This window comes from Globicephala melas, chromosome 16, assembly GCF_963455315.2.
Source record: "Globicephala melas chromosome 16, mGloMel1.2, whole genome shotgun sequence".
NCBI lineage: Eukaryota > Metazoa > Chordata > Mammalia > Artiodactyla > Delphinidae > Globicephala > Globicephala melas.
The window spans coordinates 69,160,616-69,174,601 of record NC_083329.1 but is presented as its reverse complement, the minus strand read 5'-3'; the positions used below and the strand labels follow the sequence as shown (position 1 = coordinate 69,174,601).

General features: G+C 38.7%; 1 long non-coding RNA gene across 2 annotated transcripts in view; it reads right to left on the bottom strand.

Annotated features, from left to right (window-relative positions):
* Positions 1-9,144: 9,144 nt before the first annotated feature.
* LOC115847936 (uncharacterized) overlaps positions 9,145-13,986 on the bottom strand; it is a 297,650-nt gene continuing 292,808 nt past the window's right edge. For both annotated transcript variants that reach the window (XR_009559265.1, XR_009559266.1), the window contains 2 exons: positions 10,707-10,870; positions 9,145-9,293 (listed from right to left, as the gene is read on the bottom strand). This is a non-coding gene — a long non-coding RNA (uncharacterized lncRNA). The remainder of the gene's footprint in view (positions 9,294-10,706; positions 10,871-13,986) is intronic.

The window sequence follows — 13,986 nt, the reverse complement described above, 5'->3', positions numbered from 1 at the left end:
GGATCCCTTCATAATATTTCTTACAACTGCAAATTAATCTACAATTTTCTCAATAAAAATTTTCAATTAAAAATATGAAAAGATACTTATTCTCACTGGTAATCAAAGAAATTCAATTTTTAAGCAAGATGCTGTTTTACACACAGAAAATTGGTAAAAATTAAGAATAGTGACCATAACCAGTATTGGCAAGGAAGTGATTATTTAGAGAAAAGGGAATTCTAGTATTTTGTTTGTGGGAGTGTATTTGGAGAGCAATTTTGCAATAGCTCTTAAAATTGAAAGTGTGCATACTCTAACAAATTCACTGTAGGTGTATATCCTGGATGTATTATTTTATATGTGCCCAAGGGAACATGTACAAGGATGTTATTGCAGGTGGTAATAATAAAAAATTGAAAACAACTCAAATATCCATGAATAGAAGAATAGACAAACAAACTGTGGTATACAGTGGAATACTAGACAACAACTAAAATGAATGAACTAGATCTTTATGTATCAACATGGATAGCTCTTCAAGGCATAATGCTGACTGAGAAAATCAAACTGCAGAGTGTTACATACACTATGAAACCATTCACTGTAAGTTTAAAACACACAAAACAATATTCTATATTTTTATCAAATCATATGTAACAAGATATTAAAGTAAGACTCTGTTTCCCAGTTTAGACTGGGACCCCATGTGCTCTCACATTTTAAAGAGGCACTGGGCTTCCCTGATGGCACAGTGGTTAAGAATCTGTCTGCCAATGCAGGGAACACGGGTTCGAGCCCTGGTCCAGGAAGATCCCACAAGCTGTGAAGCAACTAAGCCCATAAGTCACAACTACTCAGCCTGCCCTCAAGAGCCCACGAGCTACAACTACTGAGCCACAACTACTGAGCCCGCGTGCCACAACTACTGAAGCTCACGCGCCTACAGCCCATGCCCTGCAACAAGAGAAGCCACCGCAATGAAAAGCCCACGCACCGCAATGAAGAGTGACCCCCGCTCGCCACAACTAGAGAAAGCCCACTTGCAGCAATAAAGACCCAACGCAGCCCAAAATAAAGAAATAAAAAATAAATAAATTTAAAAATAATAATAAACTTATGAAATGATTCTCAACCCAGTCTAAAATTTTTTTTAATTGTAAAACTATAATGTGATACAATTTTTCATTTATCATATAGGCAAAGATCAAAAAAGTTTGGTAACATGCTATTGGGCAAAGTCTAGGAAAAAGACATGCTTATACACTGCTAATGGAAGTGTAAACTGTTACTACCTCTTTGAAGAGTTATTTGAAAATGTCTAGTGACAATTAAAGTGCCTCTAATGTCCTCTGATCTAGAAATCCAACTTCAGGACTTATTCTTCATTAGATTGAAGTAAGAGGTACAAGAGTACTCATTGCAGTATTGTTTTGAATATCGAGAAATTAAAGACTGGTTATATAATGTACACTATAGTATGCAAGAGAACATTATATACCAAAAAAATGTAAAACAAATCAGTGTGTAAAACACACTAAAGTTTGTTAAAGGTATACAGGTGTGCTGTACGCTTCTGGAACAAGGTAAATAGCAGTTACCTCTCAGAACAGGAACTGGGCATCTGGAGAAGAGAGACTTATTGTACTTTCACCATGTGCACCTTTTGAATTTTCTACCATGTGCCTGATTTACTGATCCAAAAATATGTGATTTTTAAATAGTCAAAGTAGATACGAGAAAAGCACAGGCAAACTGATTAGAAAAGATCAAGAAAATTAAGGCTTTAGAGGTGTCATCATGATTCTCTGAGGTGAACTCGAAAACTAAACAAGTCAACACTTACATGGAACTGTTTTGAACTCTTGTGTAAAATCACTTGAAATCCACCAGATGGCATAAGAAAATACAGTGTGAACAAGGCTGGAGAGGTTGGTGAAGGTAATAAACTGGGGGTGGTGAGAAACGGACTAACCAGAACAGAGGTTTGCTCCAGATTGAGTCTTGATGCATTAAATTCCAGCCTAGCCATGGTCCTTGGGGGCATGATATTGTCACTTGCCAGATAGGTGATGCTAGGGAATCACTAAGCAGTGTTGTTGATTAGAAACATGGAATCATCTATTTATCATAGTCTCTGCATGAATGGCTTATTAAACATTCACTTCTTCAGTGTAGAATTATTTTCTTTCTTTTTTTCTTCCTCCTTATTCCATACTTAATGCCTTATGAAAAGAGGTATTTGTTTCTTGGTAAGCCATGTTTCTTTAATTAAAGGAGGAGGGTTGGGAGAGGTCTGTTGGAAAAGGAGAAACCTCTGGTTTCACAATATGCACTATTTATGAGGGTGCTTTGCTATTGAAACCTATTAGAGGCCAGCCAGGCCCGATTTGCCTCTTGCCCTCCCAGGAGACAATTACTGTCCTGCATAACAATTTGAAGCAAATATCGGATGTGGTCGAAAGAACAGTTGTGGCCCTCTCTCCGGCAACCGTTTCTGCTTAGATTTCTTAATTGTTTCCACCACTTCCTTTCCTCGCCTTGTGGCCTTCTGGGTTCTGCAGAATCCTAAGTTTTAACAAAAGCCTCCCATCCCCTCTGGAATTCACATGTGCTAGCAGACACTTCTGGGACCCTGGAGACACATGTGGCACCTTAGAGCGCTGCTTTCAGCCGCCACGTTCTTCCACTGTGCACGCACCTGGAAGTCTTTGCCATGCCACGTCTTCTTCTTGACCAGTGCGAAGAAGGTACAGCTGGTCCAGGCCGGCCTTGCCTCCCCGTCAGCACAGCTTTCCCTCCTTCCATGCCCGGAGACAGGATGATATTTTAAGGTGCAGTTTTCACATTGAAGTACCCAGGTAGGGAGATGTTTGGGGGACACCTAGGGTTACCACACTGGATAATCCACTATTTTATTTCCACTAAAGTGAGAGACCAGCCCTGCTAGCCATACTGCTTCTGACCTGCCAGCAAGATGCTGGAATTGAAGGTGGTGGGGCAGCCTGGACCAGGTATTAGTGTGCAGGTCTAGGAATCACAGGAGTCTAACCTCAGCACTGTGACCTCCGTTTAGGAATAGATTTACTACCCTGGGCCTTAGTGTCCTCACCACTGCAATGATAGTGTCAGTCAAGCCCACCTCAAAGAACTTGTGAAGAGGAATAAAATTAAGTAATTTATTTAAAGAATCTCAAGGTTTTAAATGTTATGCATATATGAGATATCAAAACAGCAACTACAACCACAGTGGACTAAATAGGTTATGTTTGAGAGATATGTTGGTAAAAAGTTATGGCTGTGATGGGAGCTATGAAATATTTAGACGGTGAATTTGGCTGGATGTGAGGCCAACAGAGCCTGAATAGCTTGACACAGTTAAGGCCATCTGCTGGACAATAGGAAGTCACTATTGTTCCCTCCGAACTGGGCTCAATGCATGGAAAGCTCCTTCTGCCAGAGGTAAAGAACTGGTTGCCTTTTAGGCCATTGAGACCTTTTAGTTAAAATATCATGCCAAATGTTGATAGAGGCATTGCATCAGTGTTCCTTGCCAAAGAATGACAAACCAAAATCAAATACTTGTATCTCCCTAATTGTGTCTTAAACAATTCTGAGCATCTGCCAGTTCTGTATCCTGATTCTTTTTCTTCCAATGGATTTACAAAGGTAGTTATTAACAAGTCTGGAATTGCACACACAGTTCTCTCCAAACCGCTTCTTCTGCCAGAATCACCATCTATGCAAACCACCTCCCTATGCTCTTCCACAGTCTGTGGCAGAATTTTATTTGTTCTTTTCAAGAGCACCCTCCCCTTTAGTGCTATAGTCATATGCCACCTTATATATTTAAGCAGTGGCCTGTAGAGTATAAAGAACTTTCGTAGAGAGTTTCCACTAACCCATACAAAGCACTCTGCAATATACATATTACCTCTCTTTTACAGATGAAAAAACAGGCTCAAAGGGATTTGCTGATTTGCCCAAAATTGTAGGTTGTAAATTCAAACCAAAGTTAGGACTTAGCCCTACATTCCATTCCTCCTTTAGCAACACCACAGAGTAAGTCCCAACAGTCCCAGAAACATAGGCATTTCATCATGTTGAATGGGAGAGATGACACTTTGCATCTGTCATTTAGCATTTAGTCATGATGCATTTGCTGCTCTATATAAGCTCTTCCAAAAATGTATTGGAATGGGTAGCCCCAAAGACTCTGCAAAACAAAAGTCTTCCCTGTCCAAATATGTTTGAAAAATGCTGCATATTATATCCACTGTTATCCCACTATGTGCACATTAGTGTTGTAAAGGCCTTGGGAAGTCTCTTTTACCTTGTTTGACCCCATATTTCTTAAAGCTATTATTTACATGTAGACTTCTTTATATAATGTCTATTAAAATCCTGCAGAATTATTGTGCTATGCATGGAATACACTTTTGGAGATGTATAAAAATGATCTGAGGGAAGTTGAGAGAGGCAGAGAAGGTAGTAAGATGGGATATAAGTAGTCAAGAAAAACTATGAGAGAAAAGGGATAGCCTGGTTGAAGGATTCAAGTAGGAGACTGTGGGCTTGGTGCTGCATGCCTGTGTGCCCTGCCTCTTATAGCTGCTCATACAGGTAGTTACCCTGTACCTCTCGGCCTCAATTTCCCCATCTTTGAATTGAAGGGTTTGCCTGGGAGATCTCTAAAGTTGTTTCTTGCCGTAATGATTAGCTGTTTTTTTCCCCAAGAGATACTGAAACTAACTCCATGAACATTTTTATTTCTAACTTTTTACTTTGAGGTTCCTTGAAACCTACAGAAAAGTTGTAAAAATGGTACACAAGGAATTTCCATATAATCTTTCCCCAGATTCATCCATTTTCCCCCATTTGCTTTATTGTTCTTTCTCTCTCACTCTTTCTCTCATATTCTTCTTTCTGAACCATTTGAGAGTAAGTTGGAGACATCATGCCCTTTTACCCTTAAATACTCCAGGTTACATTCTTTTATATATGTACAATACAGTTATCAAAATCAGGTATTTAACATTGATAAATACAATTATCTACTTCAGAGCCAATAATCAAATTTTGTCGATTCTCCCAATGTCTTTATACCTATTCTTTTGTCCCTGGACTCTGCTACCTTATTATAGTGGACAAGGTTAAGTTTACATTGAAATCATTTATCCACCTAAAATGAAATAAATGGATTGTCTTATTTCCCCTTTTCTCTTGTTCCAGAACTAGATAAAGGGTGGAAGAGCCAGAGAGAAGAGTGGAAACTGAAAAGTGTGAAGAAATAAACTTTGCAAGGCAAAAAAAAAAAAAAACAACAAACAAAAAACCCCACAAAAATAGACATATGGTACCTAATCAAACTTAAAAGCTTTTGCAGAGCAAAGAATACCATCAACAAAATGAAATGACAACCTACAGAAATGGGAGAAAATATCTGCAAATGATGGAACCAACAAGGGGTTAATATCCAAAACATACAAACAGCTCGTACAATTTAATATTGAAAAAACAACCCAATTAAAAAATGGGCAGAAAACCTAATGGGCATTTTTCCAAAGAAGACATACAGATGGCCAACAGGCAAACAAAAAGATGCTCAACATCGCTGATTATTAGAGAAATGTAAATCAAAACCACAATGATCGTCTCACACTGTCAGAATGGCCATCATCAAAAAGTCTACAGATAATAAATGCTGTAGAGGGTGTGGAGAAAAGGGAACCTCCTACACTGTTGGTGGGAATCTAAATTGGTGTAGCCACTATGGAGAACAGTATGGAGGTTTCTTAAAAAACTAAGAATAGAGCTATCATATGATCCTGCAATCCCACTCCTGGGTATATATCCAGAAAAAAAGAAAACTCTAATTCAAAAAGGTACATGCACTTCAATGTTCACAGCAGCACTATTTACAAGAGCCAAGACACGGAAACAACCCAAATGCCCATCAACAGACGATTGGCTTAAGAAGACGTCACACACACACACACACACACACACACACACACACACACAGGAATATTACTTAGCTATAAAAAAGAATGAAATACTGCCATTTGCAGCAACATAGATGGACCTAGAGAATATTATACTAAGTGAAGTAAGTCAAACAGAGAAAGACAAATACTATATGAAATCACTTATATGTGGAATCTAAAAAATAATACAAATGAATCTATATACAAAACAGAAAAAGACTTGCAGACAAACTTATGGTTACAAAAGGTGAGAGGGAGGGGGAAAGGGACATATTAGGAGTATGGGATAAACAGATACAAACTACTATACATAAAATAGATAAGCACCAAGGATTTACTGTATAGCACAGGGAATTATTTGATATCTTATAATAACCTATAATGGAATATAATCAGAAAAAAAAATGACTGAATCACTATGCTGTACACCTGAAAGTAACACGATATTCTAAATCAACTGTACTTCAATTAAAAAAAAACAAAAACAAAAAAAACACCAAGAACAAATGACTCCATGCTGATTCTGTCTTAGAAGACTGAAAGACTGACATTTACAGTGATTAAAAAAACTGTTTGGTTCACGGTGAAAATCAGCACTTTCTGAAAAAATTTTAGTCATGCATTCCTTTATTCATTTTCCTTAACTAGATTGTAAATTCTTTTGAATTACATCTAGCAGTTTCAAGGCATGCTGAGAGACCTGATTGGCTAGAGAAGGTTTATGCAAGAAAAGAGCGAGAGTTATGCTGAGAAAGGCAGGTTTGGTGTATGCTTTGAATACTTAAATATTTTACTTAGCATTTTATTTTTCCCTAGAGAGAAAGATTACATCATAATCTTGCAGCACTGTAGGGTAGCTGAAAGAGCACAGACTTTGAAGTCCTAGGGATCAAATTGCAGTTCAACTACTTATTAGCTGAATATGTCCTTTAACCCCTCTGGACCCGATTTACAAAATGCAGATGTTAATAATGCAGACTCAGAGGTGGGATTCAATGAGCTGACATATACAGTGTTGGTCCTCTCTCTCCCCACCTCTGCATCTTTCATATCCTCAATTCCTCTCTATAATGAATGCTAAAAGTCTAATATCAGCTCACAATGGTTTACTGGTCACCTGAGACCTGCAACTTGGGGAGAAGAAGTTATAGGAACAGGAATATCATGATGCTATAGAACACCTCAATAATGGCAGTTTTGATACTTCAGCCTGGAGTTTTCTTGGGATTTATTTCCTTCTTATGTGTATTTGGTTGCCACTCTCTTTACTCTTTTTCCAGATTTCTTCAGTCTGATTGGAAACCTTAAACACAATAATCTGAGTTTCACAATAAAGGGTTTGACTGCAGGTGCCAAGAGTCTCTGGAGAGAAAGGGTGGGTTAGCTGCTAGGAGGAAGTTGGTTGGAAAACCCATCTGTGTGCGCACACGCAGTTTGGAAACCTTCCTTTTCTTGGAGAAAAATTTACTCTCCTCAGAGGCCGACTGAGGAATTTTGGCTAAGTCAGGTGTCTGTGGGAGACCATTCTTATCGGGAGCCAGAGCTGAGACTGGAGGCCAAAGGGGAGCACCATTTCAGGAATCATCAAATGTACTGTGCCTTTGACTTTGGAAAATTAATTCTAAAAGGCCTGAGTAGCCACCATTCTCAACCCTCTTTTATTTTATTTTTTTAATTAAAAAATTTTTTGGGGCCATGCAGCTTGCAGGATCTTACTTCCCCTACCAGGGATCGAACCCGTGCCCCCTGCAATGGAAGCGAGGAGTCCTAACCACTGGACTGCCAGGGAATTCCCCTCATCCTTCTTTTAAAAAGTAGACTGTGGACACATAGTCAGCAATAGCCAACAAATGCCAACTAGGCACAAGTTAGTTGATGAGAGAAGCCAGCAGCCCTTGAACCATTCTCTTGGCTACGGTGGGTGGCAAAATAGTAAGGGGATGAGGGTAGGAACAAGATGAAACAAAAATGATGAATGGGAACCATTTTCTTCTAAGGGGAGTTCAAAGGAAGCAGTAGTTCCCCCACACCACTCCCCTCCGCTGACCAGTATAGACTTGCTTGACACAATGACCGGCATTTCTGTTCTCAGGTAGGAATACTCCAAGTAAGAAACTTGCTTGTGCAACTGTGTTCTTATGGACTTGTGTGATATGCCCAATGAATTAATTCATTCTTTAACTTAACTGGCAAGATTTAATAGTTCACATTGAAAGCATGAATAACCATTTTGTTCCTTGAATGACTCCAGTTTAATGCTCCTGATGTCAGTGTATTTTGCCCAGGGTAAAAGTTGCTATATGAATTATTCACTGCTTGATGTAATGAATGGGGCCATGTTTGCCTACAGAATGTTAGCTGTGGTTATCTGACATGATGGGGCACAGCAAATGCCTACAAAGAACAATGGATACTTTAGAATGTGGTTCCAGGGCTCAGCCATTGCAGTTAAGATCTTTACAGAAAGCAGAGCACCTTTTGTTGTCTTGTGCCACACATCACGAGGGCCTCAGTGAGCCAAGAAACTCTTGGCCTTTAAAAAAAAGAGAGAGCTAAGTATGGTAAGGGACAGAAATGCATTTAAGAAGAATTTTAAATAAGTAAATTGGTAATTTTCATTATAGTGATTTCATCAGCGTGAAATAAAATATTTTTGGTGAAGGAGAAACAATGCATGACTGATAATAAGGAATCTTACCTTTGATTTTAGGGTGAAGGTGATCCAGACCCCTCTGCCTTAAGAGCATTTAGGGTGAGTTATCTCCCTGGCTAGAGTGCCCAACTTTCCACTGAAATGCCTTTGGTTTAATAAGAATGATTTATAATCTGGAAAGACAGTTAATGCAACTTAGTGGGAGCTGATAAATGAACCACTGAGTTTACTTATACATATAAGTGGGGCATTAATCTTGACTTTGAATTTCCCCACTGGGTTCTCTTTATAATCATTTGTGACATTGTGAGTGAAGGAAAGAAATGACTGACAAGTTTTAATGGTTGGCAAAATTTTCTAAATGTCTTCAAAGTTTATAAACAAGATAAATAAGGTTTGAGATTGAAATGCAGATTAAATTGGCTTCCATCCTTTCACTGTTTACAGCTTAATAGTAGGCAACTTGTTAAATTAGCACATGCATTCAAAAGTCACCCTGAGACAAAGCTAAAATCCTACCTGGGCTTCGGGTCTCTCTGCAGCTGAGTTGGGTAACTCCAGCAGGGTCTTGCTGGCCTCTGTCTCCTAATTATAAATCCACTGGAGAGAGTGTTCATTCATAGTTCAAATAGCTCTGGCCAAGAGGTATAGTACACGGCTGCAGGGTTCCATCCCTGTTGTGGATGAAGAGGTAATTCTCAGAGGAGGGAAATCTGGGACTGGAAATACACCCATGGTAGGATGAATAATGGCCCCACAAAGCCACCTGCAACTAACTCTCAGAACCTGTGTATACTGTGTGGTGAAAGAGACTTACAAATATGACTGGGTTAAGGACATTGAGATGAGGAGATTATCTTGCATGATCTGGATGGGCCCTAAATGTAATCACAAGGGTCCTTGTATGCGGGAGCCAAGAAGGTCAAAGGAGGAAGTAGGAGAAGTAATAATGAAAGCAAGAGACTGTAGTGACGAGGGGAAGAAGTCATGAGCCGAGGCGTGCAGGCATCCTCCAGAAGCTGGAAAAGGCAAGGAAGTAGATTTTCCCCCAGAGCCTCCAGAAGGAGCCATCCCTGCCCACACTCTGAGTTTAGCTCAGTGAAATGATTTTGGACTCGTAGTCTCCAGAACTGTGAGAGAATAAATTCGTGTCCTTTCATGACAAGAAGTTTGTGGTAATTTGTAGTGACAGGAAACGAATCCAACACCCGAAGGGGCCTCACGGTTATCCTGCTGCTCCTCAGCCCCCACATGGGTTTAAAGCCCAATTTCATGGTGTCATCCCACAAAGTCTTGTTAGTTCACTGTAAAAGAACTGTTGAAATATAGACCATCGTGTCACTTCCTCTGAATCAGAAGACTCTTTGTGTTTCTGGAAATACTGTACTCAATACGGAGGTCTGTTTCCAAAGGGAAGTGAAGCCTTTCACTTTACATATGGTAAGGCTCAAGTAATTGTTGATGCAAGGATAAATAAATGAACACAGAAAAAAAAAGCCATTGAAAATTGACAAGTAACTCAACTGTTTCTGTTCAGCGTTAAATGACTTTCTGTGCTAAATCCCATTGTAAGAAATAACAAATGGTAAAATCAACCCCTGGATTCTAATTTAGTCTTTGTTTTCATTGGAGTCTAAAAAAAATTCTCAAGGTAAACCTAATTTTGTCCTCCAAAATAACTCTTTGAGCTTTTGGGGGATATGTCTGCAAAAGATACACTCTTTTTATTTATTTCCCCTGCATTAGTATCAGCTAGAACACACATCACTACAAAAACTCACTTTGTAGGGGGAAGCATGTCAGGTTCATTATGATTTGATCCTCTTGGTCCTGTAGTGAGATGTAGTGTTGGGTTTTTGATTCTCAGCGATTCTACCCATTTCTTAATGTGGGGAGGGAGAGTTAGACAATTATTTAAAAATTTAAAGTCTCTTGAACTTATATTGACAAATTCCAGGCCTTTTCTGATCTTCATTCCCCTTCAATAATATCGCTAGCATCTGACACAACTGATCACTGTGCCCATCTTGAAACTGTCTCCTCTTTTTCATTCCTGTACCTTTGCTCTTCCCTGATTTCCCTCCTACCTGTCCAATTGTTCACACAGCGGCTCCTCTTCCCAGCTTTCTCTGTAGTTGTGGGCATTTCTCCAGTCGCAGTTCTTACTTCCTGCTCTCTTTCTTCTCAGTGGTTACTTCTGTTTTGATGACATCTCAAGATTCTTCTTTAATCCTGATCTCTAATCCAGTATCTAAAACCAACCACCAGACAATGCTATTTGGTTAGTTCCTTACCTCTAATATATCCACAACTTTCAGCATGTACCAGGATCTCTTCTGTTCCAGGATCCAATCACATGCTTTTCTCTCTGATGGACATTTTTTCCTTCTTTTTTCTCTGCCTATCAAACTCCTACAGATCACAATTTAAATTTCACTTCCTTATGGAAGCATTCCATGACCACCCAGACTAGATCAGATCCCCACTTAGGCTCTTAGACCTGGCAGAAAAAAGAAATTTAAATATCTCTTTGAGAAAGAAAAATATGAAAAAAACACAAAAAACTGGTTTCCCTTTGAGAAGGAAATCAGTTTCAGTTAAAGGAAAGTTATGAAGCACGACAATTGGGACTAAAAATTTTTGTTTTTCAGAAACCGTGTTGTAAAATGGTTATAGGGAATCTGAATTTACAGCTTAGCTAAATTAATAAGTTTGGTTAGATAACTCAGTGACTAAGCAAATGTCCTAAGTATGACCAAATGTGATATGCTCTGTTCTCTAGCATCCAAAGTTGTTATATAGTTTTAGGTCAGAGCTTGTCTTTGCCCATCTGACATTTAAACCTCAATATTTAGATAATTGTAGAAAATCATAAATCATGGCTAGTGTAGAAAATAATGACTGTTCCTGAACTGTACCTATTTTTAACCACTTTACATATAACTGAACTCAAAATGAACTCCTGGGTTTTTAATAAACATTTTCTTTCCTATTGCTGACCTCTTTATTCTACCATACAAGGTGATTAAAAAAACAGTTCTATTGTGATATAATCTACATACCATACAATTCATCCATTTGAAGTATAAAATTAAATGGTTTTGAGTCTATTCAGAGTTCTGCACCCATCTCCATAAGCAATTTTAGTACATTTTCATCACCCGACAAGAAATCCTGTATCTTTTGGCTGTCACTCCTCAATCTTCCCAAGCCCCAGCCCTAGGCAACCAAAAATCGGCTTTCTGTCCTGATGGATTTGTCTATCCTGGACATTTCATATAAATGGAATTATACAATCTGTGATGCTTTGTGACTGACTTCTTTCACTTAGCATAATTTTTCAAAGTTCATCCATGTTATAACATGACTAAGAACCTCATACCTTTTTATAATTGAATAATATTCCATTGTATGGATGTCCTACATTTTATTTACATACTCATTAGTTGATAGACACCTGTGTTGCTCCCACTTTTTGGCTATTGTGAATAATGCTGCTATGAATACAGGCTGATTTCTGAGCGCTGACTGCTGCTTGCTCCTTTTTCTCCTCTCTGTAGTCATTCAAAAATAAAAAGTGGCTTGAACATTTCTAAATCTGAAACTACCACACAAAATGTAGGTTATTCTTTCTACAGAATTTATTACCCCTATTATGTTACATATAAACTATATTAATCATTTATGTAATGTTGGTCTTTCCCCATCTGTGAGCTCTGTGAGTTCAAAGATCATGTCAGCTCTGCTTGTTCCTGTGTCCCTGGCACCTTGTCCAGTGATTGGCATGTAGTAAATATTTCTTGACTGACTAATTTTGACTAATCCCAACCTCAGATTGGCCTCTCATCTCAAGTTCCCCATTTCTATAAATGCCATTACTGTTACCTCAGTAACGTGAGATCCAAATCAGAGTTGTATTTGACTCTTCCCTTTTTCACTTCTTCCTCTAATTCTGATCAGTCAGCAATTTTTAGGAAACATTTTCAAAGCAATTCTCAGCATTTGTGTATCCATTCCTTTCTCTCACACTACCTATCTAGACCCTCATACTTGGCCTCCCTGCCTTCTTTCTCTGCTACTTCTAAGCTAGAGAGAGAGTTTGTAGAGAGTTTTCAAAGTAGTCTTCACAAAAACCAGTTATATCACTTCACTTCCCTCTTCATGAACTAACAGTGGTGTCCCATTGGCCACAGACTAGAAGCCCTCAACCCAAAGTAGTAAGACTTCCATAACATGATTCCTTATATTACAAGGCAAGTAGCTGCTTCAGTTTTCTTTTTTAGGCCTTCCTGCTCCTATTCATCAGAACATAGACTCTGCCTACTTAGCCTATTGGTTATTGGACCTAGGTTGTTGGATCAACTGCTTAACATTGTCTAGGAATGCAAATACTAGTAATTTGGGACATTTTTATGGCCAGGTCTCATTGACCAACACAAAAATCTATTTGATTCACTAATGTCAAATCAGTACATTCCAAACCAAAACATATTTACCTTGATTTTTCCATATTCCTTCCCAAAGCTGAGTAACTTACAACAACATTCTGTAGGAAATTCCCTATATACAGGAACTCCCTGCTTTCCTGTCACAGAGAGGATCATAAATGGATCATTAGTAAATCTCCCACATACTATGTCTTATACAAGTTTATATGTTCCACGGCACTTGCTATGGTGACTTGCATATTGTAAAAGCAAAGACATGGAGAAAATTCTTTTTTTTTTTCCTTAGCAGAGAATTTCTCTCCCCATCCCCTAAGCCAGCAATGTTTGTTTCTGTTAGGTGAATAATTAGATAAGCCATGTGGGTTGGGGATGACATCCTCACCCCAAGGGGCATGTTGAGATATAGTTGCTTAGCTGACTTCCACCGAGCTTTGGCCTGGTTAATTTTACCAGCTTTTGCTTTGTCTTGGAGTGCACACCACTTTAGGATTAGAGCTGAATTGTTTGGGACAATAATGGAGATTTGGGGAATGGGTTCTGATGGGAAATGGAGGCTCAGTAACTGGTACCTAAAAAAAGCTATGGGAGAAAATTTTAAAAAGGTTCAAAAAGGAGCTCCTTGAGGTTGTATTCTATGTGGTATACAGTTAAAACCCTCTTTCCTGTGTGCTCACAAAAGTTTCAGTAAATCTACATTGTTTGCTAATGCTTAGTGAGGTGGATTTACTATTTGGGGCTAAGCCTATGCTGAGTTAGACCTCAAAAGTTTGTATATGACAATAACAGCATCTTCCCATGGGAGGACAGCCATGTAGGGTTTGCATATATATTAAGAAAATATGTATTAAATTAATATGTTTGTCTTGTCTTCCCATGTAGATAATACTCCCCATTACCTCTAGATGATTCATAGAGAAGG